General features: G+C 38.2%; 1 protein-coding gene across 7 annotated transcripts in view; it reads left to right on the top strand.

Moving 5' to 3' along the window:
- The window catches only part of MSR1 (macrophage scavenger receptor 1), a 741,681-nt gene that overhangs the window by 691,356 nt on the left and 23,486 nt on the right, over positions 1-26,839 (top strand). For 4 of the 7 annotated variants that reach the window (XM_058442300.1, XM_058442308.1, XM_058442304.1 and 1 more), the window contains 2 exons: positions 5,352-5,789; positions 11,279-14,255. The exons of 1 other annotated variant lie outside the window; for it this stretch is intronic. The gene's annotated coding sequence lies outside the window, so the exon portion shown is untranslated. Of the gene's footprint in view, positions 1-5,351; positions 5,790-11,278; positions 14,256-26,839 lie in introns of those variants that run through there. 2 more of the 7 variants (XM_058442301.1, XM_058442302.1) reach the window with 2 other exon arrangements.

Consider the following 26,839-nt stretch of genomic DNA (forward strand, 5'->3'; position numbering starts at 1 on the left):
AGGCCAGGTGTCTACCAGTCATTTCATTTGCTATAGCTACTTTTAATAAATGGACAGAACTTTAATCAGGCCACCCAAGTTAAAGAATCCTCTCAGATCACTTCTATCTCAGTATTTCCTGAGTAGGCCTCATGATAACATTCATCTACCCCTAAATCAGAAAACAGTTGGCACCAGCCTGCAATCCAAAAAGGGGCTCATCTTTTCTTAACCAAGAGCAATCGAAAACCCTTCCTTTCTCTCTACCTCCACCCTTTTCTGTTGCCTGTTTCTTCTCTAGGTCAAAATTTGTAAAAGGATAAAGGAGAAAGAATGATATCTTTGTAGAAGGCTTCTGCCTTTTAAAGTCACTCCTAAGAAAATGTTAGCACAAAATTATCTATTTGACAGAAAATTTAATAGGTGATTCAAAAATAAAATGTAGGACAAGAAGGATTTTATTCGAGTTCCAGAATTAGACTTTTTTTTCTTTTTAATGCAGTACAAAGGCCGGGCGCGGTGGCTCACGCCTGTAATCCCAGCTCTTTGGGAGGCCGAGGTAGGCAGATCATGACGTCAGGAGAATAAGACCATCCTGGCTAACATGGTGAAACCCCACCTCTAATAAAAATACAAAAAATTAGCTGGGCGCGGTGGCGGACACCTGTAGTCCCAGCCACTCTGGAGGCTGAGGCAGGAGAATGGCGTGAACCCAGGAGGCAGAGCTTGCAGTGAGCTGAGATCAGGCCACTGTTCTCCAGCCTGGGCAACAACGACAGAGCAAGACTCCATTTCAAAAAAAAAAAAAAAAAAAAAAATACGACACAAAGCCTAGATTATGTTTTGTAAAAATGTGGAAGTATAAAGCACGGCAGAGAAGGGGCCTTCTCTGCAGACTCTGTCTCGTGGGTGGACACGTGATAAATCCCTTAAATTGCTTCCCAGGTATTCACAAGCCTCAGTAAGAAAGCTGAGTGGCGTGGTTTCTGCTGGAATGACTCTACTCGAGAACTGTAAACATTGCTGACTCTGGTAAAGTGGAAAAGGAAGTACTTGCTAAATGACTAAGAGAGCTATGCTCCAGGGTGGAGAGAAGGAACCACTCCTGCTTAATAGACAGTGTAGAAAGAATAGCTATTTGAAGCTGCCATGTTTGCAATTTTCTTCCAAGATGCAATTTACGGTTAAAAACTTTAAAATTATTAGTGCTTTCAGTTGACTCTTTTCTATAGATTATATTTTAATTGAGAAATTATTCTCTCTGCAGGTGCAAAATCTGCTAAATAGAATATATTTTCAATTCTATTTTCTGTATTAAAATGCATAAATACTGCAGATATGATGGTGACAAAAATAGTGTTTTTGCCTCCTTTCGGAGTACCTTTATTCTATAAACATTTTTGCAAGACCACGATAATTTGTTCCTATTTATGGCACTTTTAAATGTTTTGTAAAATTTAGATGCTACAAAAATCATAGTCCTTCTCATTTCATTGCAGTGCAGAACTGAGTACAAATGTATCCAATTATAAAAAGGAGTACCATCAAAAGATTCTTCCCACATGTTGAAATTTCGAAAGCATACGTATAGTTTCAAAATTATATCTTCTTTCCTGAGCTCTCATCAATTAATTTGGTCATTTCCACCCTTGCTCTTGCTGGGATAACTTTAATCATCTTTCTGTTTGCAACCATTGTTTTTAAAGATATTTCAGCACTTGTTGATATTTTTATCTGATTTTTGTAATAGCATTCACAATGATGTCAGCTAGTTCATCTTTGGCAAGAGAAGCCCTGGGTTACTGACAACAATGGATACGGAGGTACATCTTGTGAATGTATAAACATTCAAAATTATGAGAAAACAGCCTGAAAGAATCTGTATCACATTTCCAGAGTTTGTAATAAGGAAGACCATTTCCTTCCCATCTGTTTTCCATATTGATTTAAAATGAGTACTGGCCAGAATTCTTGACTGATTCATTGATACTCAAATCATTTTCCACATACACCAAAGTGTTTGACTCCAAACCCCTATATTAGGTAAAGATGCTGCTAACAGTTCTGGTTATCAGGAAACAGCCTCAGATCTCAAGCTCCGGCCAAAAGCAAAAGCCAGGGTCAGGCATGACTTTTTAATGAGAAAAATGTGTAGGCATATTCCTCACTAACACTGCATGGGGAACTTTTGGTTCCTATGAACTTATGCAAATTGATTATTAAAATAAATATTAGTTTGGACTCATAATGGTACAAAAAACTATATTAATAAAAGAGGATATAAGTAGGTATAAACTAGGAAAGGGGAAAAAATTGGGTGTCCTATACTACATTGATTTGTCCCATTGGTACTCTCTGTAAATTTGATGAAAGAAAAAAAAGTCTAGCATAACATAGGCATCCCACACACATGTACCATCCTATAATGATAATCAGATATTCTTTTTGGCCAAAAAATTCCTTGAGAACAACAGTGTATCAAAGATTCTATCATGTCCTCACTCCTGACAGCTCAGGGCTAACCAGGTTCTATGTGAATATCTCCAAGTATAAGAAAACAATACTTACCCATTACGTGGGAATAACATTAAACGTCACAGTCGCAGTTTCAATGACATCTTTTTAAAGCATTATATTGCCCCAGTCCCTTGATATCTAAGTCAATTAGTGACAATAGTGGCTGGTGCTCCGGTTGCAAAAAAAAAAAAAAAAAGGTGGCATCCAATATTTGATTTCTTGGCAGTCTTACCAACTTATAAAGCTCTTTGTCTACTTAGCACATTGGTTTGTGCACAGGATGGACTCAATATATGTTTCGCAATTAAATTAGAAAACACGCATGTGAATTATTTCTGGAAATCAATTTTTAACACAATGTCAATTTGTGTGAGTATATACTGGTACCTAGGAACTGAGTATCTTTATTTTGCTGACAGTTTCTTAAACTTTCAAAGCCTGTTACTTCCCCAAACTCTATTTTAATCTTGAAAAACTTCATTTTCCTTTCCTGTACATGTGCTATTATTTTAGCTGGGAATAAATTCCAGAGCATTGAACCACATTCTACAAATTCTGTGAAGTTTGAGAATATGACCTTCTTCTCCAAAATGGATATTGAAAGAGTTGTTCATCTGACAGGTTTCAATGGTATTGAATCACTTTCCTCCTTCTCCTATTGGAACATGTGTTTTCTTTACTCAGGCAATTGAAAAATATTGTCATTATTTTGAATTATCTTGTCTTTTAAAAGAATTTTATCTCAGGAGTTACTTCAGCTTCTTTTCAATGTGTATACTTTTTAACCTGTCTATTTTCTAGAGTGTTAAGTATGTTTTTCTTATTTCTCTAGTGTCTTTGACTGATTTATAAGGTTTTACTTTTAACTTACAAATTGTAGTTTTTCAGTTCTAGGATTAAGGGGATGATTTTTTCTTACTATGATGAGTTCCTTTACAAAGGACATTTTTAGTGTCGTCTACCTTTTCTATGATCACAGCTCAGTTTTGTATTTCCTGTAATTTTTTTCTGACCTTAGTCTTTCCTATAAAAGTCAGTTTTTGAACTCTTTCACATTTCTTGCCAGAATCAATTGTTTTCTTTTCTGACTCCTGTTTCATTCTAGGCTCTTCTCCTCTGTTTTTGATGCTATCATTCCTACCTTTGCTCATTTCTCTGTGTCTCTGCCTACCTGTCCACATTGCATCACAGTGATTATTTAAAATATATGTTGTAGACATCTCTCTGGGCCAGGTCGTCACCTTTTATATATTTGAAAATACAGTTTATCTCCAAACCTACTTCTCCATTATTGGAGAAAATACTTTGGCTCCTTCTCTACCACACAAAGTTGGAAAGTTTACAAGGTGGCAACAGTCTGAATTTAAGAATTCTGGGGATCTACACATGTGAGTAAAGATAAGCGACAATTTGGAATAATGAGAGAAGAAAACCTAGGAGCAAGTGATAAAGTGAACTTAAAGAGAAAGAAAAAACATAAAATGAACAAATAAGAGTATAAGAAATGTTAGGCAAATCTACTTTCCTGATTTGTATGTAAACCATATTGAAGAAGTGGAAGCAAGTTTCTCATCAAAATATTTAATTCCAAGGGAATATTTTTTAATACAGATATCCCAGGCAGCAGGTATGGTTCTGGAGGTGGGGTTTTAGGTACCAGAAAAGAATGGTGTGCACTTCATGCCTTCTGGGCATGAAGTTTACTTATGCTGAGAAAACTTGCAGCACAAATAATTGCACGAGAAAATAAGGGGTAATACAAGGTCACTGTTGATTAAGTTGTGAATAAATGGAACAAACCATCACATCTCTAAAATCAGAGGAGAAAGGAGTTTTGTGACTTAGATCAATGCCTTGATACTATTGTATTATTATTTTAACATGTATTTCTATTAAATAATAATGCACATTTTTCTATACTTTTTTGTATATGATTTTTGAAACCAATAACTTGTTGATTATTAAAAACCCAAACATCCTTGGTTAATTTAAAAGGCAGATTTAGTCTGGCTAGGAGTTATCCATTTTATTATCATTTGAAAGCATTAGCTTTGAGCTTGAAAAGGAAGACATGATCTCACCTTTATGTAGAATTTTTTTAAAGTTGAACTCACAGAAGTAGAGAGTAGAATGGTGTTTACCGGGAGTGGGTGTGGGAGGGTGGGTTGCATTGATGTTGGTCAAAGCATATGAAAGCAGAAGGAAAAAGTTCGAGATTTATTGTATATCAGTTAATAACAATACACTGTATTCTTGTGAATTGCTAGGAGAATAGATTTTATTAAGTGTTTTCACCACAAAAATATGATGAGTATGCGAGGTAGCGTATCATTACTTCATATACTCTTGATTTAGCCATTTCATAATGTATATATATTTAGCTTGATTTAGCCATTTCATAATGTATACATATTTATAAACATGATGTTTTATGCAATACATATATAAATTTTTATCAATTAAAAATAACTTTTTAAAAAGAAAAGGAGTTTCATATATCTGCAACAGAAAGTTTGAAATGTTTGCAATTTAATTAAAGACAGGAGTAATCACAAAATATGTGCATAAAATGGCAGTCTTTAATAAGCATTCATCACCACTTAGAGCTGTAGGCCTCAATATGCAACTGCCCAGGTGTTTGGTAATCAGGAATGAATAAATGCTTGCTCCTGGGATGCCAGATGGAGAAGGCCAGACAGTCTTAACATAAGAAAGAAAACTGAAAGTGAAATTTAAGGCTGTAGCTAAATCATGGATTGCATTAAATAAATGATAAAATAGCAGGGTTTGAGAGAGAGGTTGTTAGTAACTGGAAACCATTTTAACTGCTTTCTTTTTTTAAAAATGTTCTTCAGTTTTCCACTTTTTCTGCTGAAGCTATCAAGGAAGATCACTGCAATTTTGAATGAGATGTTCCACAATTTTTCCATGGCACTCATTAAAACTCAATGGCAAATAATTTGTGCTGCCCCCACATTCACCTGATAATGGATCACAATCACAACAAGTAACTGAAATCTTTCTCAAGAAATAATATGCTGCCATTAGGCATTTGGGGTGAAAGGAAAAATGCACTGAATAAATGCCTTTATTCTGATATTATTTGGGGTCCTTTCTCCACTAGCCTTTCAGATTGCTATAGTACAGCTTGGATGCACTCAAAATACACAGTGAAGAGAATGAGCTTGAGCTTCCAGAAACTCCTTGACAGAGGCTCATGAACAGCTGTGAGTGAATCTGCATACACCTTGCATCTCCTCTTTAAACAGTGCTGGCCACACAAAACCTCACTGGTAAGGTTTGAAGCAAATAATGGGTTCAGCACTTCCTGAGCAGGAGATGCTCCTGAGAAGACAGTATCAGGCTATTTGCTTATAAAATTATTTGGGAAGGGATCATAAATAAAAAAAATTTTCTCTTATTTGTTTATACATTTCCTTAGTAAGTCCTTAATCAACTTATATTAGAAACAATTTTTAAAGCAGAACAGGTCACTCTGTTTACTATTTTGAAAACCCTTGAAGGGGAGCATCGCCTACAAGATAAAATACATGATGCCTACCACAGAATGGAAGGCCCTTTAAAATCTTTCCTGATACCTAATGCTTCCGCTGCCTCAAACCATGCTGCTTTTGCTCCTGCGTGAGTGTATTAGTCATTCTCACGCTGCTAATAAAGACATATTCAAGACTGGGTAATTTTTAAAAGAAAGAGGTTTAATGGACTCATAGTTTCACATGGCTGAAGAAGCCTCACAATCACAGCAGAAGACAAAGGAAGAGCAAAGGCGTGCTCTCACATGGCTGCTGGCAAGGGCTTGTTCACGGGACTGCCCATTTATAAAACCATCTGATCTCATGAGAGGTATTCACTATTGTGAGAACAGCATGGGGGAAACCTCTGCCATGATTCAATTCTCTCCGCCTGGGCGAGCCCTTGACACGTGGGGATTATTACAATTCAAGGTGAGATTTGAGTATGGACACAGCCAAATCATATCAATGAGCTAGAGCTGGCTACTCACCCCCACCAAAACCCTTTGCATTTTCATATCTCTGTTCGCTTGTTTTATTTTTCCGTTTGACTAAAATGTCCTCATTTCTCTGGTAGACTCCTAAAAAATTAACAATCAGAATGTTTCCAATGCTTCCATTCTACCCTTAACCCTCCAAGTAACTGCCCCTTTCTTCCTCTAGTTTTCCCCCACAGTACCTTATAAATATTTTATTGTTGCCTTATGTTAATGCTATTTTAGTTTGATCTCCTCAATGGCAGAAATTATTCCTGTGTCACTGGAACTAAGCATAGTGATGGGCACATGGTAGAAACTCATCAAGTATTTGTAGAAAGAAGCAACCAGAAAGATAGGAGGATGCAGAGGCTGGCAAGGAGAGAAAGAAGAGAAGAGATAGAGAAATGAGGATATGCAGGAGAAAAAAGGAAAGGAAGGGAATGAAGGGTTGGAGTGAAGGGAAGAGAGAATTACATAAACAGAAAATAAGTCTTCAACCACGTGAGTACAATTAAAATGTCACTATTCATCAAAAATAAAAAAAATGAAAATTTAAAATGTGCTAATTTGGGAATTACAGGAATCGAAAAGTAGTTAGTAAATACCTATAATATAAATATCCTGGTAGGTAGCACCTGGCCAAAAAATATGAGAGTGACTATGAAACAATATTCTAGAGTCCTCATATCAAAAGGACTAATCAGTTAATATTTTCTCGACATTGCTCTACTTTTATTAGATTCAAAAATAAAAATAAGGCAGTTGTGTGAAGGCACCAGCATCAATTTCTGAGCCTGAAATGAACATTTTTGAGAAACATCCTCATAACATGTATCCCTAACCACATGTTAAGGACTAATGACATTTATTCTAAGATTGTATTTTAGAATTTACTGGCAAAAGTAGAGTGATGATGATGGAAATAACAGGATTGGAAAAAGAGAGGGGAAAAAAAAAGCGAAGATATTTTATCTTAACATATTTACATGTTAAGTCTATTCAAAATATTTTATATATCAAACCTGTATTGGCCCAGATCAGGAATGAAAACTATAACAAGTCAAGTAGAGCTCATTTGGTGAGATGCAGACCATTTGGGTTGCTATCACAGGTTTTTAATTTCTCTCTTACTCTGGTACCTTTCATTTCAATTTCCTTGGATCAGGACTTTATTATATCAGATTAATGGAAGAAATCTAATTCTATCATACATATGGTTACTTCTGGATTAATTTGTTAAATAGGCTTTAATTTTATTGTTTGTTCGAATCTCTCTCTAACCTGAAGCTTCCTTCTAAGTATTTGCCTAATATATCAGGGTGACATACTTCATAGAACTCGAGTATTCACTATGTGCACATCTATATTCAACTTTCTGTCTGTGGTTAATGGGTTATCTTAGTTCACCCCACTGTAATGGGTCGGTCATGTTTGCCCACTACATGAAAACGTAATGACATTTTGCTCAACCAAGATTGTACTTGAGAGGGGAAAAAAGTGAAAGGAGAGATGCTTCTGTTTTCTTTCCATTTTTCCTTTATTCCTTTAGTCTTTGAGTACATTGAGTTGAGAACAGGAAAAACTGAGCAAGCTGGAAAAAAGAAGCTTGACAAACAATCAAAATTATATGAGGGAATTACTTCTAAAACACCTTACTACAGTTTTCTCCCTGGCCAGCACAAACTTCTGTTTAGAAGAATATTAGAGGCCGGGCATGGTGGTTCACGCCTGTAATCCCAGCACTTTGGGAGGCCGAGGCGGGCGGATCATGAGGTCAGGAGATCGAGACCACAGTGAAACTCTGTCTCTACTAAAAACACACACATACACACAAAAAAAATTAGGTGGGCACGGTGGCGGGCGCCTCTAGTCCCAGCTACTCGGGATGGTGAGGCAGGAGAATGGCGAGAACCCGGGAGGCGGAGCTTGCAGTGAGCCAAGATCGCACCACTGCATTCTAGCCTGGGCGACAGAGCGAGACTCTGTCTCAAAAAAAAAAAAAAAAAAAAGAATATTAGAGAACCACATTTTATTTTCAACATTATCAAACAGTTGCCTTCTTTTAAAGAAACCAATAATTAACCACTGGTTCCGAAAACAGTAATCGCTTATGACTGTCATTGAAATCACTGTTAGTGGAGTATTGATGGCAGGTTCCAGATAATTGTCAGAGACAAAAAAAAAAGTACTATCTGAAATATTTTTCATATGGCTCCTGTGGATATCTCTAACTTCAATTTTCTATTCTTTGTGACAGATATTCCCAAACAGGTCTAGAAAAATATACTATTCCACGAACTTGCTCCACCCCAAGTAGGTCTCCCTGGGAATTAATTATTTTAGCGACAAATTCATTATAAAAGTTACAGCCTATAATGAACTTACACTGTTCTGTTGGAAGCCAGTTATGAACAGTGTGTACTTGAAATCGTTTTTGTTTGATTCCCTCCTTCATTTATGGTTTTAAAAAATCTGCTCATTTAATCTTGTTTTTTGTTTTTTTGTTTTTTTTTGAGATGGAGTCTTGCTCTGTCGCCCAGGCTGGAGTGCAGTGGCGTGATCTCAGCTCGCTGCAAGCTCCGCCTCCCAAGTTCACGCCATTCTCCTGCCTCAGCCTCCCGAGTAGCTGCGAGTACAGGCGCCCACCACCACGCCCGGCTAATTTTTTATATTTTTAGTAGAGACGGAGTTTCACTGTGGTCTCAATCTCCTGATCTCGTGATCTGCCTGCCTCGGCTTCCCAAAGTGCTGGGATTACAAGCGTGAGCCACCGTGCCCAGCCTGCTCATTTAATCTTGATTACATTTTCTGTGTTTTATTTTTCCCTCATTTTTAAAGCAAAAATATGTCAGTAGACCTCAGTCCTCAAATTGGCTTCACCTCTATCATTTCCAGGATCCCTCCTTTCTCTGTACTCTTCACTGCCCACATCAACTTAAAGCAAGCAAATAATGATTCTTAAAGTGAAAATAATTCAATGTATTTGGGAAGGTCTTTAGTAGTTTTTAACATAAAGGAAAAAAATATATAAGATAACAAGGCAAATTGCAGTATGCCTGTGAGAAAGCTTTAATTTTCCTATCCATGGTGCAGTGGGGGTAGGGCATATGAGGAATAATTTATATCTTGAAATAATCCAAGTACCTCACTTTGTGAGTTTCCCAACTACCTCCTCATCATTCTCATTCAAAGGCTAGTGACGTGGTGTTCCCTGTTCGAGTAATGGGTTCACTAAAAACCCAGACTTTGCCACCATGTAATATATCCATGTAACAAAACTGCACTTGTACCCCCCGAATCTATAAAAATAAAAAAATGCATAAAAATGGATGCATTTGAATTCCACCTTTTAAAATTTCCCTATTCTCTCCTTGATGTGCTCCTAATATCCTACGGAATGTATCTGTGTGGTGGGTGGGGAATCCTATCAAATCATAAAACTAGATAATTAGAGCCTTAATAAATAGGCTTTCTGACCTCCTGTGGAGATCTTCAAAACCCTTGGAGAAGAATTTCATACCTTTATTGCATGTTTCTTCTTGCCAGTGGCATAGCAGAAGGCATGGAGAAGAGAATTCCTTTTGGATACAGCATTAGCAGAAAGAGGCCTTCATGGTATGGTGAGCTGTTCCAGAGGAGAAATTGCTTCGTATAATACTTGGATGCCTAGTTCCTGACTTACTAGGCACTCAATAATGAGTGATAAATGAACAAATTAATGACCCAGTCAGTGAACAGGAATGAGAATTCTATTTGATCCTTGCACAACCTACTTCCAGTTAAGTGAACGTGCACATGCCATTTTACCTACTTAAGTATCAGTTTTCTCATCTAAGAAATTGTAACAGAAATAAGAGTTCCGGCTATTTAACAGGATTAGTCTGAGCTTCACATGAGATAATGGATGTGAAAGCACTTGAAAACCTACCCATATCATACGGTTTGATAAGGCATGGAGAAGAGAATTCCCAGCACTTTGGGAAGCTGAGGTAGGAGGATCTCTTGAGCCCAGGAATGTTACCAGCCCTGGCAACATAGTGAGATCGCACCTCTAAAAAATAAAATAAAATAAGCTTAAAAGCATTAGCTGGTGAGGTGGTACACATGCTTATAGTATGGAGGCTGAGGCAGGAGGAATACTTGAGCCCAGAGCTTTGAGGCTGCAGTGGGCTATGATTATGCCACTGTACTCCAGCTTGGGTGACAGAGGAAAACCCCATCTCAAAAATAAATTAATAAAGAGCATGGTATTGCTCTCTTGCTCCCTCTCGTGCTTTGTGATATACCTGCTTCCCCTTCACCGTCAGCCATGAGTAAAAGTTTCCTGGGGCCCTTACCAGAAGCAGATGCCAGCCCTATGCTTCTGGTACACTCAGTAGAACTGTAAGCCAAATAAATCTCTTTCTTCCTAAATTACCCAGTTTCAGGTATTCCTTTATAGCAATGAAAGCTGGACTAATACACCAAATTAGAATGAAAACGATGTATGTACGCTTTCCCGCAGGACCTTCTGGCATGATTTACGTATACGCTCTTCTCTTCATGGTACTGCTTAACTTAAGGAAACCAGCTAGCCAGGCTGGATTGGCTTCGTCCTCAATGAAACCATATTAATGCGCTGGCAAAGCTGGCTTTGGTACTTCCTCACCTGCTCCTAATTTGCACATAGGTCTGTTAGAAATTGCCTGACTCAAGTTCTGTTCAGTTTCTCAGAATTATGATCCAAATGTCTTATTTCCCTCTCCTCTAATCTTTGAATACACAACATAGGCTCCAAACTCTTGTCAGCGTCTCAATAAATAGCTGTTGGTGAAAGGGGCCGGGCGGAGACCAAACTACATCGGTCGTGGTCAAGAGATCTTTATTGGAGGTATCGAGCGGCACCACGCAAGGAGAAGGAAGAGAAGAGAGAGAGGGCTGCTGGTGTGCTGGGTTTTATATCCCTTGGGCCTGCGTGGATTGGGCTAGGGGCGGGCCCAAGGGAAGGCGGGAGATGCTTCTTTCTGATTGGCCCTCCTTTGGCGGGTTCAGACAGTGCCCCGTCAAGGAGGGGAGAAGAGCCCAGAACCGGCCCCATCTTAAGGTACGGCGCCATTTTAAGGTACTCCATGTTACCTAACAGCTGGCCCTGCCCTGTAGCTGATCTAGCTCTGTACATCTTCCCTCTATCTTTGTCCTCAACCCTAATTCAAGTATCAGCATCTTTTTAAACCTACAATATCAGGATGGCCACACTGATGCTTAAAAATAGGTACTCCAGACATTGGTACTCAGAGCCTGCCTGTGCTGACCCCACTGCAGTGGAGAGCAGTGCATCACAGACTCCATTCACACTGGATCCGAGGTGCCTCTCTTGGAACCCCCTGGACTCTCTTTTCTTTTTAACAAATGTTTATTAGCAGTCGGGCGTGGTGGCTCACACCTGTAATCCCAGCACTGTGGGAGGCCGAGGCGTGCAGATCACAAGGTCAGGAAATCGAGACCATCCTGGCTAACACGGTGAAACCCCATCTGTACTAAATATACAAAACAATTAGCCCGGCGTGGTGGCGGGGGCCTCTATTCCCCAGGTGTTCTGGAGGCTGAGGCAGGAGAATGGCGTGGACCGGGGAGGCGCAGCTTGCAGTGAGCGGAGATCCTGCGACTGCACTCTAGCCTGGGTGACAGAGCAAGACTCCGTCTCAAAAAAAAGAAAATAATAATAATTATCAGCATCTACAAAGTACAAAATGTGTTTTAAATTATGCATAAAAAACCTGATTTCTATAACTTACATTGTCTTCCTCTGTTCCTTCATAGATAATTATTTTTGTTTACTCTTCCAGTGTCTATTCAAATACAAGCCAATAAGAAGATACACACACATATTCTTATTTCCCCCACATTCTTCCACGAAAACTTATATTGTAAACTTTTCTTCTCTGTAAATCTTCACTCAACAACACATACCTATAAGTATATAGATAGTCTCCAAAACGTTTTTCAACTGCATAATATTCCATGGTGAGATATGTACTATCATTTTTCCGCCTGTCTCCTACGTGTGGAGTCTCGGCTGCTTCCAGTCTTCTATTACAAATGATGCTACAAAAATGAACCTGGACATGCTGTTTTCATACATGTGGTCATAGGAACGTGGAATTGCCTTGTCAAAGCATTAATGCATCTGTCATGTTTCCAGTTTATAGCCATTACTAATCTTCACTCATAGAATTTGTTTCATTTTTACTCCCAAAGTGTGAATATTTTCAAACTTTGCTGTTTTTCTTTTGACTTTGCTTATGTTTGTGTTTCTGCTGTGCAGAAATTTCTAAAATTTAGCAAATATTTTCTTTTATGTGGTTTCTGGATTTTGAGTCATCAGGCCTTTTGGATATCTTGTTTGCATTGATTCTTTGACGTTTATTAAGGGTGACTTTGTGGACAAAAGCATGGCCAATTTTTATTTATGTTTTACATGGTTTGAAAATTATGTCTAATCCATTTTCCGTACAAAATTCTAGATGTGTATATCCTTTTGAGGCTACTAATCAACTTTTTCAAATATTCTATAACTGTACTTTTTCCTTCTGTGTGATCTAACAATTTCTGAAAACTGTAAGTTAAAATCTCCAAATGTATTTTGATTTATTTCCCTATGGAATTCTGTCAGGTGTTGCATTTTATAAGACTATATTGTTCTGGCACAGGTGTCTATGATCAATTATTATTCTTTTTTTTACGAAATGTCACTTTTATCCGTATGTAACTTCCCTTTTTTGTTCCTTATGACTTTTCCTCTGAATTCTCCCTTGGGGGAATCTGATAATTTGCTTTTGATGGATTAGGGATGGGCTAACCCAGGTGTTAGCTTCTCCCTTTTCTGCCTATTTAGAGATTCTGATAAAATTGGCTTTAGGGTGGAGTGTTTTTTATATTTAATACAGTTCTAAAACCTTCCAATCACACCTTCCCTCCTGCTATAGTTTGGATGTTTGTCCCTTTCAAATCTCATGTTGAAATTTGATCCCCAATGTTGGAGGTGGGGCCTAGTGGAAGGTGTTTAGGTTATGGGAGTGGATCTCATGAATATATTAGTTAGATTAATGGCCACCTCAGGAGTGAGTAAGCGCTCTCTCTCTAGTAGTTCCCAAAGGAGCTAGTTGTTAAAAAGAGCCTGGCATCTCCTTTCTTTCTGTGTCTTGCTCCCTCTCTTGCCATGTATCTCTGCACAGCTGTCTCCTCTTCACCTTCTTCCTTGAGTAGAAGTAGCTTGAAGTCCTCACCAGAAGCAGATACTGGAACCATGCTTCTTGTGCAGCCATAAGCCAAATAAACTTTTCCTCTTTATAAGTTACCCAGTCTCAGGTATTCTTTTATAGCAACACAAAACGGACTAAGATGCTTCCTGTCTAGCAAATTTTGTATTTCAGGGCATCTGTTAATATCTCAACTCTGGGTGTTCTTTTCAAAGAACTGTCCTGGGTATATTCATCCAGATGTGGTAAATGATAATGGAATTCACAGTGGCCAGCCTATCAGCATTAAGTAGAACTGTTACAATTTACTCATTAGTAGCACCTCCTTGATGTTACCCCAGTGAGTCCAGTCAGCACTGAACTGCTCTTACTGCTTTTTGGTCCCTAAATGGATCTGGCACAGTCAATGATCCAGCCAGGGCACAATCTGAAGAGCTGCCAAGGGGCTGTCTTTGGTACTCATTCTTTCTACCAGGATTTTCATTTCCTGAGCTTATGTTATGCCCCAGTCATCATCTAGCAAATCGGCAGTTTCTTGTAGTTGAAGTATTAGCTTCTGGGATAAATAAACATTCTGTTGTTTCTGGGATATCTGCAGGGTCATATCTGGGGGTGGGAATCAGCAGCTTTTATCTTGCCTAAAGTAGTCATTTTGTCTCTCCCACCCTTCCTAATAAATGCATATTTCACAGTTTACAATGAACCTCACAACATCTATCCCGAAATGGTGGCAGAACATATTTTTGCAAAAAAAAAACCTAAGGCTTTATTGCATATCCATTTTATACATAATTTAAATATGTAGGCTTCTTGAAAATTGAGACCATATTTGATTAAGTATTGAATTTTTCTAAATATCTGCTTTGAGCATAGTAGGTGCATTATGAAAGATATTTGATTTAATGGGCATTTTCAACATAACTGAACTTCATAAGAATGCCTTTTACACATGGACGAGGGATATGGAAATTTATGCCATCTCAAATATGCCATCCAGGTTATTTTGTATATGAGAAGTTTATTTTCTCTCTGTCATGTGGTTTCTGAATGAAATTTTTCATGAGTATTATAGCTTAAATTATCTCCATTTCATTAGTTTAAAAGCCCAAAGAAGAAATCTAGTGTAAAAATCTTTCACTGAAACACTCAAGAGCTATATACTCTTTTTTCAAAAAATAATCTAAAACATAACCATGACACAGGTTGAGCTCAGAAAATACAAGTCATAAACTCAATTTTTGAAGAAGAGGTAGTACTGTCTAGTGTTAAAATCCTGAGCTTTCAAATATAGTTAGTTGTGCAATCATGGTTTTTTCTCCAAGATGAACAAATAGGGAGAAATTCAAGATAATGAAGTAAAAGTGGAAATTGAGAAAAACAGCAGAGTCTAGGATAAATTTAAGGTTTGGGCCATTTGAAATATCAGGAAAAAAATAATCACCAATCACCCATGCATCTGGTGAAAAAGCTACCTGGAGAAAGGGAACAGTAAAACACAGCTACTCATGAAGCTATAACAACACTACCAGGAAATCAAATCTCTATTTACAAACATGAGTACTTTCTTGCCAAAACTCTAAAGCTGCTTGACAGTCCTTTGTTTACACTATCAGTTGTACCCATTTTTATTGCTAGTGTCTGGATAGCTAAATACTACTGGAGAAAATGATACAAAATGAATGGATATAACCATAAATACACACTTATTAGATCTTAAAACTGCTTACTGGCTGGGCATGGTGGCTTACACCTGTAATCTCATAACTTTGGGAGGCTAAAGTTGGTAGATCACTTTAGCTCAGAAGTATAAGAGCAGCCTGGGCAACAAAGTGAAACCCTGTCTCCATAAAAAATAAAAAAAATTAGCTGGGCGTGCGTGGCATGCACTTGAAATCCCAGCTAATGAGGAGGCTGACGTGGGAAGATCCCTTCTGCCTGGAAGATCGAGGCTGCAGCAAGTCATGATCGCACACCTGCGCTCCAGCCTGGGCGACAGACTCTGTTTCAGAAACACACACACACACACACACACACACACACACACACACACACACACACAGCTTCTTACTATATTTCTTTAGTTAACTAATTTTCATGCTCCCTGCTATGACAATTAGAAAACTTTCTATAATTTCTTCCAACTTCCTAGCCTAGGCTACAGCCTCCTAAATCTCCCCAATTGTCTTGCTCCTCTCAAATAAACACTTCATAAACAGCTGGTGAAGTTTATGTTTTCTTTAACTTTTTATTAAAGCATAAAATATATGCACAAAAGTCAAAATATCATAAGTGTACCACTTCATAAATTTCCCCAAACTGAAAATAGTCATATAGCCATTAGCAGTCAAGAAACAAAACGTTGCTGGCTTGTAGCCCGTTTAGTTTTGTCTATTTCTGTGCTTTATATAAATGGATGTATAGAGAATGTATTTTTTATTGACTGGCTTTTTTGGTGGGAATTATGATTATAAGTTGAAATCCATGTTGTAGTGTCTATTGTATAATAGTATTTTATTATGTGAATATATGTTTGGTATGTACTATTATATACTTTTATTGTGTAGATATACTAACAGATACTTAGCCACCTATAAATGCCCATTTATATAGTAGGTACTTGGTTACTCTACAATTTAAGCATATCTTGTAGTAGCGTTGCCATCAACATTTCTGTTGATATCTTTTGGTGAGCATATATATGCTGTGCTATTGCATATGTATCAAAAAGTGCAGTACATTCAATTTTACTGAAAAGTGCACTTATTCAGTTTTATGAGGTATTTTCAGTTTACCAAAATTTAACACCAATTTACATTAACAACAGCATGAAATTCCAGTTTCATTTATGATTGTAAATGAAAGTGGCAGCTCTTTCAAATGTCTGTTAGCACTTGATATTGTCAGTCTTTTTTTTTTTTTTTTTTGAGACAGAGTCTCACTGTGTTGCCCAGGCTGGAGTGCAGTGGTGCAATATTGGCTCACTGCAGCCTCAGCCTCCTGGGTTCAAGCGATTCTCCTGCCTCAGCCTCCTGAGTAGCTGGGATTGCAGGCAGGTGCCACCAAGCCCAGCTAATTTTTGTGTTTTTGGTAGAGACAGGGTTTCACCATGCTGGTCAGGCTGTTCTCTAACTCCTGACCTCGTGATCTGCCTACGTCAGGCACGCAAAGTGCTGGGATTACAGGTGTGAGCCACCCCGCCCAGCCCTTTTTTTCCTTTTAACCATTCTTAAGTATGTGTATTTGCATCTCATTGTGGTTTCAATTTCATTTCCCTGATAACTAATGAAGTTAAAAACATTTTTATGTTTACTGAATATTTTGATATGTTCTTTTGGGAAGTTTTTCTGTTGGGTCCACTGTCTTTCCTTGCTGATTTGGAGTTCTTTACCAGACGTATGTTTGCAAATATCTGCTCCCATGCCACTTGTTACACTCTCTTAATGGTGACTTTTCAGGAAGAGAATTTATTAATTTTACTCTATTCCAATGTACCACTTTTTTTCCCTTTCGTGGTAAAAGTTTTGTGTGTCCTTTAAAAGAATGCTTGCCTACTCCAAAATGAAAGTATTATTTCCTCTGAGCATTTTGTCATTTTGCCTCTTACATCTAGATGTATAAATTATCTAGAATTGGTTTTTATGTATGAGGTAGGGGCCAAGATAAATTTGTTTTCCACATGGATATGAAATTATTCAACAACATTTACTGAAAAGACAGCTTTTCCCTCTCTTCATTGAAATGTTAGCTTAATCGTAAATTAGATCACCATGCCATGAATGTGTAGGTATGTTTATTTTCTATTAGCCAGCTTAGCTCTCTCTAACTCAACCTATAATACTGTCTTGATTATTATGCTTTGTAATAGGTCTTATTCTTGATAACTGGTACTGTAAGTTTTTGAGCTATTAATCCTTCTTCATTATTGCTGGGACCATTTTTGGCTCTTTGCATTTCTACGTAACTTTTAAAATCAGTTCATCAGTTTCCTTAGGAGAAAAAGGCTTTAGTTTTGATTGGGATTGCATTGAATCTATCAAGTATTATTTAGAGAAGAAATATTGAATCTTACACTACATGAATGTGATATATTCCTTGATTTATTTAAGTCTACCTTGGTTTTTCTCAATAATGTTTCCAGTGTTAAGCAAAAATGTCTTGTACATTATTTGTTAGATTTATTCGTAAGTTCTTAATTTTTTAATGTTAAGAATGGTTTCATTTTATAGTTTCTTTTCTCTTTGCTTATTACTAACATATAGAAATTCCATTGATTTTTGGTATATTGACTTATACGCTATTATCTTGCTAAATTTATCTTTTCTAATATTGGGTCTGCAATTCTTTGGGATGTTTTATGTACTCTGTCATTTCATCCATGCATAGGTACTATCTTATTTCTTCCTTTTCAATTCTAATGCCCATGATGTAATTTTTTTTACCTTATTGTCCTGACTGAAATTTCTAGTATAACACAAAATAGAAGTGGTGATAGTGAGCATTTTTGTCATATTTCTTATTTCATTTGAAATTTTTAAGTGCTTTATAATTGATTATCTTGTTCACTGAAGATTTTTCATGGATAGTTTTGTTAAATTAAGAAAGCTCATTTATATTTCAAGTTTGTTGAAATTTTATCACAAGTGGGTGGTGAATGTTGTCAAATAAGTTGTCTATATTAATCTAGCTATTTAGATTTTCCCCTTGATTGTATAAACTTGAATAATTACATTATTTGATTTTCTAATCTTTAATGGCCCTTTCATACTTAGAATCAACCCCACTTGGTCCTGATGTATTGTCCTTTTCATATTACTACATTTAGTTGGCTAATTTGTTAAGGATTTAATGAGAGAGACTGGTCTGTAATTTGCCTTTTTTTTTAACCTTTTTTTTTCTTTTTTAAACGAAGTCTCGCTCTTGTCCCGCAGGCTGGAGTGCAATGGCATGATCTTAGCTCACTGCAACCTCCGCCTCCTTGGTTTAAGCGGTTCTCTTGCCTCGACCTCCCGAGTAGCTGGGATTACAGGCACCTGCCACCTGGCTAAATTTTGTATTTTTAGTAGCGATGAGGTTTCACCATGTTGACCAGGCTGGTCTCAAACTCCTGACCTCACGTGATCCGCCCACCTCAGCCTCCTAAAGTGCTGGGATTACAGGCATGAGCCACCACCCCTGGCCGCTTTTGTTAAGATAAATATTTGTTTCTTGATTTAATGTTATGCTGGTCTCATATAAAATAATTAGAAGTTGATTATTTTTTTTTCTGTTTTTCTGGAAGATTTTATGTAAGATCGCCATTAATACTTTGTTAAATGCTTGGGAGAATTCACCAGTAAAGCCACTTTGACCTGGGGTTTTTTTTGTAAGAACTATTTTAAGTAATATTTAAAATTTCAGTTTCTTTAATAGACGTAGAACTATTTAGATTTCCTTCTTTTTTCAGCTATGGTAATACATTTTTGCGAAAGGTATCCATTCTATATAAAATATCAAATTATCAACATGAAGTAGTTGTAATATACATAATTTTGAAGTACAGAAGAGTCACCTTTTCCATATGAATCTATGATCATACTACTCTGCTTAAATATTTTAATGATATTTTTGGCTCTTAGTTAAAGCTCATAGTGTCTAATACCACCCCAATTATGTTATTAATCTCTGTGGTACAACTCTTTACTCTCTGCTCACTGCTTTCTAATCAAAATGAGATTGTCAGTTTCTTAAACATCACTTCTTTATCTCATCATAGGGCCATGGAACAGGTTTGTTCTCTACCAGACATTTCTTTCTCATGCCAGTCTCTTAAAGTAGTCAAGAGTCATAGTTACCTTTCAGGACTCATCTCAAATATCACTTCCTCACAGAAACATTTCTTGACAGCCTTGCTCTTCACCCTTCCCCTCTGAATCAGGAAATGTGGAAATGTTGCCTAGAATTTGCATTTTTAATAGTTTCTCAGGTATTTCTTTTATATATTTGAAGTCTGAAGATTTCTGTCTTAGTACTTGGTTAAAGTAAAACATATCCTAATTAAAATGTGATGGTCACTAATATTGTGGAGTAGAGAAAAGTAAGATACCTTCTCTGGAGGGCAAATAATCGTCTTGTAAGTGCTTTCTTGTTTCTCTGTTTTTAACCTTGCAAGTGGCTCAGTTTGTTTTTTACTAATGAACACTGGGCCATAAGGAACCTGACATGGCAGAGAGCAGTATATCTAATCCATTTAGGATGTTTGAGAAATAGATACTATCCTGGAAAGAGCAGTATCTTCACATTAATGAAGACAACTAATAAGCCCTACTCTGCCAGTCTTACAAGATCACTGTTGGGAAGCTAATAAAAAAGCGTGCAAAAAAGCTCCATAAACTACAAGTTAAAAGATTAGCTACAGATTGATCACCTGTGAAAACACACCTTTTGTTGGAATCATAAGAGCTGAGATTGCAGAAAAAATCTAAGGAAGAGACCAAGGGAGGACCAGCCTCAGCAACAAGGAAAAAATTACATTCATTTGCAGGCTCTTCTCCGTGTACCTATAAAAGCGCTTACAAGAAAGATTGAGGGCAAAGTGAAAGAGTTGAGAAGGCTTCCTCATGATGTACACCTTGTGGGAGCCGGGGACTGAAGCAGCCTCTATAGTAAAGGCATGAAGGCCTGATTGATTGGATTCTTCTTGCCCATCTATCTCCCCAGAAGCAGAGCTGCCCAACTGAGCCCATCTTAGATCAGCTCACCTCCAACTGGCTTGGATTGGGCTATGGCCTGAGTGGAGTTTAATTGTATCTCCATCCACAATATGAGAAAAACTACATATTTCGTCTTTGTTCCTGATCCCTGACACAGAGCTTCAAATATATTTGAAATTTCCTGAGTGATAGAAGTGTCTTTTGTAAACCTTAATTAGCCCTTTTTAACCACACCTGAGTTTATGCTGCTGAGCTGATACATGGTAGATCCCTACAGGTCTTCCAAATGAAGGTAGTCACAAAAAAAAAAAAAAAAAAAACGACAACAACAAAAAACCATGTAATTAGAGAGTTGGAAGTTTCAGCCCCACCTTCCAACCTTCAGGGAAGGGGAAGGGGCTGGAGATTGACTTCAATCGCTAATGACCAGTGATTTAACCAATCATGCCCACATAATAAAACCCCATATAAAAACTACAAACATCAAGGCTCAGTGGAGCTTCCAGCTTGGTGAAACATTGATGTGCAGGGAGAGTGACACATGTGGATTTCATGAAGAGAGGGCATAGAAACACTGCATATACCCTCCACCCCAGAGCTTGTCAAATGCATTTCTTTTGTTAGGCTATTCCTGAGTTAAATCTTTATGATAAAATTGTAATTCTAAGTATAGCTCTTTCATTGAGTTTTGTAAGTCTGTCTAGCCAATTATGAAACCAAAAGCTGCTCATGGGAGCTCCTGAAATTTTAGCAAAGTCAAACAGGAGGGTGGGTAACCTGGTGCTTTGGACCAAGTTGTATTACCCTAAAATTCATGTGTAAGCCCTGACCCCAAGTTGATAGTGTTTGAAGGTGCGGCCTTTGGTAGGTAATTAGGTCCAGATGAAGTAACGATTATGGGCCATTATTATGGGATTAGTGTCCTTGTAAGAAGAGACACCAGAGAGCTTCTCTGTTTTTTACACATGAGCATGTGAGCATTTGCAAGCCAGGAAGAGATCCCTGGCCAGAAACTGAATAGTCCAGCACTTTGATCTTAGACTTCCCAGCCTCCAGAACCATGAAAAAAAAATACATTTCTGTTTCCGCCATTCAGTCTAAGCCATGTTTTATTGTAGTCCCAACAGATTAAGACTCCTAGGAGCCCTACTGTGGCTGGCATCTAAAGTAAAGACAGTCTTGTGAAAGACTAATCTTAACTTGTAGTGTCTGCTCTAACACCAGGTAGTTGGTGTCAGAATGGAATTGAATTGGAGGACATTCAACTTATGTTAAAAAAAAAATGGTGTTGGGATTTAGTATCAAATGTGCAGCAATCTTAAATTTTCTGTGTCCAATATTCCTGAAGTGCAGATCAGGGCAACCAGTAACATGTGGTATCTGAACTTCCCCTCTGGCAAAATATAAGCATCTATAACTTTCAAACTGCTTTCAATTGTATTGTCTGCATCCTTAGATCTATCCCCAGCACCTAAAGCAATGCTGGCACATAATAGATGCCCAATAAATATGTGTTGAATAAATAAATGAACCAATAGATTTTTTTTCTAGAAAATGAGCTTATTATTGTAAATGCTACAAGATTTTTGAAAATATTTTTCCGTAAGTTTTTCTGAAATATATACTTGCTGTTTAGGTTTAGTCTAAATGTAATATGGAATTTTCATAGTTTATTAAATTTGGAATTGCCTCAAACCTCCAATTTCACAATATGGTAATACCTTAAACCCTGTACTCACATACAAAAAATAACTGTGCTAATTTATAAAAGTTTATATTTCTGTGGTTTCCCTCAATTTCTGTCTTGCTTTTGATAGAGTGTATATGCTTTCTGCTTTATCTTATGCTCTCTCATGCAAAGCTTTTTCCTATTGATCAGTACACATACGTATGCCCACACATACCACATACCTCTAAACCAAACATTTTGTAAACTTAGTGTGTTAGGGTTCTCTATAGGAACAGAACTAATAGGATACAAGTATATATTCAAGGGCATTTATTAAGGAGAATTGACTCATATGATCACAAGTTAAAGTCCCATGATAGGCCATCTGCAAGTTGAGGAGCAAAGAAGGTAGTGGTGGATCAGTCCAAGTCCCAAAACCTCAAAAGTAGGAAAGTTGACAGTGCAGCCTTCAGTCTGTGGCCAAAGGCCCGAGAGGCCTAGCAAACCACTGGTGTAAGTAAGTCCAAGAACCCAAACGCTGAAGAACTTGGAGTCTGATGTTGAAGGGCAGGAAGCATCCAGCATGGGAGAAAGATGGAGGCTGGAAGACTCAGCAAGCCTAGTCCTTCCGTGTTCCTCTGCCTGCTTTTATCCTAGCCACGCTGGCAGCTGATTAGATGGTGGCCACTCAGGTTGAGGGTGGGTCTGCCTCTCCCAGACCACTGAGTCAAATGTTAATCTCCTTTGGCAACATCCAGGAACAATACTTTGCATCCTTCAATCTAATCAAGTTGATCCTCAATATTAGCCATCACACTTAATAACTTTACATCATATTTGGGGTAGAGGCTGGGAAGTCACATGACAGTAGGTTATTGTTTTCTCCATGCTGCTCCTCTGAGTTCTCTGATCTCTGACATCGTAACATCCAGGTCATGTCCATGACCCACAGACACTCATTTTCCCAAGTGGTCTAATCAAGTCACTTTCCAAACAAAGGCAGCTTGATCCCTAAGTAGCTTTTCCTATCACCTTTGAGAACTCAATTTTCTCCCTCATTACATTCTCCCAAGAGCAAAACAGTTATAGCTCCTTGTGAATTTATTTTAGTAATTCTCTCCTTGGAACTACGTGAGTAAAAGAAAGGCAGCAGAGTGACAAAGAGGCCCACGCAGTCAGTCCAGACTCTCTCTTCTCTTTCTAGTCTGGAGTTGGGTAGAACTCTTCTCTGAGCTCCCAGAAGGTGACTGTTTCCAGAAGATTTCTTGTTGTCTACTCCCCTCCTTTGTGGGGATATTAATTACCCATTGCAGTCCTCTTCTGCATTCAAGACCAGCAAGCAGCTTCCCCAGCACCTAATGCAACCGCCGAAGTGTCTTGTGGGCCAAAAAGCGTGGCTGAGAAATGTGCAGACATATTTATGTATTTGATTCAAACAAAAGAGCTTTGAGATTTATGATTTAAGAAAAAAAAGTAAAATTATTTCCCATTCAGTCTTTCGACACACCATCACCATTCACAAAACAAGGCCCAAAGCTTTTGTGTCCAATCCATCTCTATGAGGAAAATAGCCTCCTGATCAAGGGGCCAACAAAGTTAACCTCTCTCTGATCCCACCTCCCAGTTTCCAACCTTGTTATCTAGAGAGCACTTACCACTGGAACCCCATTCTCTCTTGTCACCAGAGCACCAGAAATATTGTGCTTTCCCCTGCACCTGCCCCATATAGACTGTAGCGAGTTAGATGCCAGGATGTGTAAGCCCGTCGTTTCTTAAGATCCTCTTTCTCACAATATTCTCCATGTGACAGGCAAATTAATAGGCATAATCTTAGCCCAGGTCATGGGACTAACTCTAGGGATTTGTTCTGCTGGAAGTAGAGGCCTCCTGACTTCCACCACCTGGGGCCTTGCTTGTTGTGTGTTTAACTTCAACTTGTTGAATATACCCATTACATCCAGCTTCCAAGTTTGAAGTCTGCAGTCTCAATTCTACTCTGACTCTTTCCCTGTATAGAAGTTAATGTTGCTTCCCTTCTAAGGTAGCTTCACTAATATTGAGTTCATGTGTAGCTCATTGTAAAAGTTTAGTTTAGCAGTCAATTTGCAGGGATATTTTCTCCTACCTGTGAAAAGACTGTAGTTAGAATGTGAATATCCAAGTCCCTAAGGTTATCTATATTATTGTTAACAGTGGTAGCATGGCCATACATTCTGCTTCGAAATAGCTAGATTTGTGACCACACATAACTCTTAAGGATAGTCTTTAAAAAAGATTCTACCAGCCATGTTTTCCTTGTCCACCTTGGTGGCCTGACAATCCTGTAGCACTTTCGTGCTATATTCTTCCCAACTCAAAATCTTTCTCTGCAACCTTCAGACCAGCACCTCTTGGGAATGTCTCTGGCTTCTTACAGAGAAGTGCCATAAAGGATGCTGATTAAACAGAATCATGATAGCTATCCACTTTCCAGGGGATTGCATCTTATCTTTAAAGTGGGCAAGGATCATTTGGGAGTCTTATACATCACCTATAGACCTCTTTTAGTTCACCCATGAAAAATTCATTTTCAAAAGACGTAATTATGTATTTCTTGATACCTCTGTTTTGCCTGTTAGTTCATTGAGAAACTTCATGAATTTTGTCACTCTTGTAAACTTGTATAATATTAATCTTTATCTATAATAAGCTGTCCCAAAAGCTATGTCCATTACCAGATAGCTTTCATTTTTAAGTCGTATTCCCAGAACCATAATGATGCATGCAGGGCTATTCTCTATTTCTTTAAGTGCATATAGCCAACAGTTTTCAAGTCAGATTGACATTGCACTTCTACTGGTCTAGTGTGCAGATTTCATCTAATACAAGGCAGGGAAGTGTACTTTCAGTTCATACTTCCTGGAAGAGGAGAGTGGCTTCATCTGATAACTCTTTAATGTGGAAGAGTCTAATCTCCCCTAGGATTCTGCTTAATCCTTGCGTTCTCATGGTTCTGGTCTGCTCTTGGCTCCTGAACCCTCATACGTTCCTTCAGTTTCACCCCATAGCAGTCCAGATGTAAGACGTTAACCTCTTCACCAGTTTCAACATAAGAATATACTCACTAGTATGGTTTGGATGTTTGTCCCTTCCAAACCTCATGTCGAAATGTGAGAGATGGGGCCTGATAGAGGTGGGGCCTGGTGGTGTTAGGGTCATGGAGATGGATCCTCCATGAATATCTTGGTGTCATCCTTTTGGTAATGATGAGCTCTTGCTCTATTGGTTACCATGAAATCTAGATCATTAAAGAGTCAGATGCCTCCCTTCCCTCTCTTTCTTTCTCACTTGCTCCCTCTCTTGCCATGTGCTATGCCTGTTCCCTCTTTCCCTTCCACTGTGAATACTCACCAGAAGCCAACAGATGCTGGAGCCATGTACAGCCTGCAGAACTGTGAGCCAACCTAGCCTCTTTATAAACCCAACCTCAGGTATGCTTTACAGCAATGCAAAATGGACTCATACACTCACCAAGGATTTTACCCACTTGATGACTTGCTTGAAGTCGTGAGGGGTCACAAGGAGTTACACGCTGCAGTGTGGACAGTCTTGTCAGATTACCGGGACTCCCTCCCTCTCTTCTCACCCCAACGCCATTCCTTTCACACCCTTGCTCCTCACTCCTGCAAGCAAACAAGTGTCTCTCATTTTTCTTAAGCCAAGTAGTTTTTCTCTTTTACATAGCACCTATGCTTAGCTATTCTAACATTTTCCAAAGCCAGTGTGCTTCTTAATTTTTTTTATTATATTTTAGGTTTTAGGGTACATGTGCACAATGTGCAGGTTTGTTACATATGTATCCATGTGCCATGTTGGTTTGCTGCACCCATTAACTCATCATTTAGCATTAGGTATATCTCCTAATGCTGTCTCTCCCCCCTCCCCCCACCCCACAACAGTCCCCAGAGTGTGATGTTCCCCTTCCTGTGTCCATAAGTTCTCATTGTTCCATTCCCACCTATGAGTGAGAACATGCGGTGTTTGGTTTATTGTCCTTGCGATAGTTTACTGAGAATGATGTTTTCCAGTTTCATCCATGTCCCTACAAAGGACATGAACTCATCATTTTTTATGGCTGCATAGTATTCCATGGTGTACATGTGCCACATTTTCTTAATCCAGTCTATTGTTGTTGGACATTTGGGTTGGTTCCAAGTCTTTGCTATTGTGAATAGTGCCTCAATAAACATACGTGTGCATGTGTCTTTATAGCAGCATGATTTATAGTCCTTTGGGTGTATACCCAGTAATGGGATGGCTGGGTCAAATGGTATTTCTAGTTCTAGATCCCTGAGGAATCGCCACACTGACTTCCACAATGGTTGAACTAGTTTACAGTCCCACCAACAGTGTAAAAGTGTTCCTATTTCTCCACATCTCCAGCACCTGTTGTTTCCTGATTTTTTAATAATGGTCATTCTAACTGTGAGATGGTATCTCATTGTGGTTTTGATTTGCATTTCTCTGATGGCCAGTGATGATGAGCATTTTTTCATGTGTTTTTTGGCTGCATAAATGTCTTCTTTTGAGAAGTGTCTGTTCATGTCCTTTGCCCACTTTTTGATGGGGTTGTTTGTTTTTTTCTTCTAAATTTGTTTGAGTTCATTGTAGATTCTGGATATTAGCCCTTTGTCAGATGAGTAGGTTGCAAAAATTTTCTCCCATTCTGTAGGTTGCCTGTTCACTCTGGTGGTAG

The sequence above is a fragment of the Hylobates moloch genome, unplaced genomic scaffold (assembly GCF_009828535.3).
Source record: "Hylobates moloch isolate HMO894 unplaced genomic scaffold, HMol_V3 SCAFFOLD_8, whole genome shotgun sequence".
Classification (NCBI taxonomy): Eukaryota; Metazoa; Chordata; class Mammalia; order Primates; family Hylobatidae; genus Hylobates; species Hylobates moloch.